Source organism: Alligator sinensis, unplaced genomic scaffold (assembly GCF_000455745.1).
Source record: "Alligator sinensis unplaced genomic scaffold, ASM45574v1 scaffold1264_1, whole genome shotgun sequence".
NCBI lineage: Eukaryota > Metazoa > Chordata > Crocodylia > Alligatoridae > Alligator > Alligator sinensis.
The window spans coordinates 450,704-453,685 of NW_005842770.1; positions in this window are offsets into that span (position 1 = coordinate 450,704).

The window sequence follows — 2,982 nt, forward strand, 5'->3', positions numbered from 1 at the left end:
TGCTGCCAGCAAATACTGATTGTCAGCCCCATGTCTCTGGTAGAAGCCCAAGAACATCCATAGTGATATGCTGCACTGGTGTGCCCATGAGATAGGGACTCCTCCTGTCTTAGGAGGACCTTTTTGGTAAAGTAAGGTATCACATTTCCATTACCACATTTCCAGTGCACATTGCTTGCAGGTTACTAAATACAATTTTCCTTTTAGGTTGGATAAGGCTTTTGAAATCCCAAGATATCCAACAGTTTAAAAAATCAGCGTGCGGGCCGGGAGCGGTCCGAGGCCCTCAGGGGCCTGTGCACGGTGGGCTGTGGCCAGCAGCCCAGACACACCAGGTTGGGGAATGCAGGCCGGCGGGCTAGAATTAGGCACAGACGCTTAGCGGTTGATTAAAGATTATTTTACTTACACCAAAGATGGTCGCGGTGCAGGCTGGAAAACTTGCTTGAGTTGCAGTTACAAAACAAAACAAAACAAAACTCGAACCTGCAGGGCACGAGAGTACGTCGCAGGGGGTTTTTGGCAACGGGAAGATGCAAAACACAAGAGTACATCGCAATGGGTTTTCGGCGACGGGAAGATAAACCTGCAGGACTCGAACCCGGGCAGAGCTCTGGATACACTCACATGAAGTTTGCTAGGCTCCGTGGAACTTGCGCGCAGGGAAGGGGTTCGTTGAGGGATCGTTCGGCGACGGGGAGAGGCCAGAGGTTGATCAGACCCCTATAGCCTGCGCTGGGTTCGATAGGCTCCGCAGCGCTTAGAGATCTTCACAAGATGTGAAGTTCTCCTCCTCCAGATGGTTATGAAGTCCTCCCTTGCGGGGGTTCTCCTCGGAGTTCTCCAACTTGGGCGGAAACCACTCAAGCCTCTTATATGGCTAGCAAGCCAATCACTAGCCGCCACGTGGGAATAATTTAGAACCGGCCAATAGTGGGACACAAATTTGCATGCGAATAGCGGGAACTCCTTTGCACCGTGCATTTCTCTTTGCAACTAAGAAATGCACCCTGCAAAGAAAGCTCCTAGTGGCGGGGAATAATTTAGCAGTGCCGAAGCGCACACAAACAAAATCACACCCTTGGGTTGTGACAATCAGTAACCTCAGAACCTCTTTTTTTCAGTTTGTCTGGTGTAATCGCCTGATACCCATCCTCATAACCCACTGGATTCTCTCAACTCCTATAGAGTATTTTATCTTTAAACTCCAAGCACTTATGATGGGCAAGCCTTTCTTGTGGTATTCTAAGGGAAACGATACTACTCCTGAGTGGCTGCACTGCCCAAATTATATTCCAATCCTGCAAGATTCTGGTATCAAGTTTTTTCTTTGCGAAACTTCTCGCTGCACTCAAGTCCATTCTTGCAATGCCCCATCTATTGTCCTGATGAAAACAGGAACATTTGCCCTAGTGCAACTTATAGTGTAGTCTCCTTCACTTTTCTCTTGCTAGGCTTGGTGGAATATTTTAGCTATAGCGCTTATTCCCCAACCAGTTTGCTTCAGAGAATGTTTACACTGCATTCACTGCTGCTTGTGTAGACATCTCCAAGCTAGCTTCAAATTAGCTAGTTGATGTAAGCACAGTAGGCCTGGATGGGTAGACCACTGCATGCCTTCCAAATGGTACATATAAAGAAATATATAAACCTTGTATTACCAATTAATATGTAGCACTACAGCTTTTTGTTCTGTCTACACAACACCTGGTTTTCTGTTGACAGACATGGGTTTTCACTCTGCGTGCCTTCATCCACCGTCCTGATCAAGAGGCTTATATGTCTTTCTTCTGCCTGACATAAAAAAGGTTAATATTCTTCCTTTGGGTAAGCTCCTTCCTCCAAAAATATGCATAATAGAAACCTCAACTATCTAAAAATAGAAGGAAAAATGAGGAAAAAAGGTTAATAGAAGTTCCAGAGGAAAAACTGAACTGGAAAGGAAGCAAAGAGGTGAGTTTTCTCTATATTTGGGATAGTTTTCAGTGAAGTGAAGCAACTTGCCCTTGTCTAATTGAGGTAAGAGAGAGCTAGTTAGCTAGGCGTAAGGCAGGGTAGCACCTCATACTAAACAACTGAGATACATACACTTTCTAAGCAGCAGTTTACTTCATCAGATGCTCTGGAGGGCCTGAAGGAAGCAGTGAAAGCAGCAATTAGAGTACACAGGGTAGAGAAGAGGAGGAAAAAGGAGAGAGCACGCTCAAGAGTAGCTGAGAGAGAGAGAAAAATAGACCATCGAGGGACATCGGGTTATAAAAACTAATCCAGATAATTGGGTAGGAATTGGTAGAGCCACAGTCTGTATTTCCATCCTGACTGTTGTCTCTTACAGGTTACTTTTGACTGGCACTAAAGCCACAGGCAAGAGGAGAGGCTTTCTGACAGTGGTTACTGGCCCGAATACTTGAGGTGATCCAGTCTGTGGATAATTTCTTGTTCCACAATTTCCCAGTCCATGCGTTTCCTAGAGTTTTGTTATCCAGCCAGTGGAAAAAACTAAGTTACATTTTAAAATGCTTAGGGACCAGTGGAAAGCAGGACCCGAATCTGCGGTGTTGTCTACGACCTCGGCACCCTGAGACAGCCCGCCTTGTTTGAAGAAAACACTTCCCGCCTTCCCAGGAGCGGAGGGAAAAGGAAGAGGTCTCCGAGGCGGGGTGCTCCACATCAGGGGAAGCCGGGCCTCAAAGCCTGGGCTGGGGGTAAGGGCGAGGCTGCTGCTCAGGGGAGGCCGGAGGAAGAGCTCTCCCCGTCCCCCGGACTGGGGCAGGGCGGTCTCGCTCCTCTCCGGGAGAGGCGGCGCCTGTCTGCTAGGGTGAGACGAACGAACCCAGCCGGCGTTTAAGCTCAACCCCGGGCGCCACTCTCCGCAGGGGAGGAAGCCCGGCCCGGGCCGCGGACACCGGCCGGGCGGGAGCGGCGCGCGCATGCGCAAGGCGAGTGTCGGGCTGTGAGGCGGCGATGGCGGCGCTGCGGCTG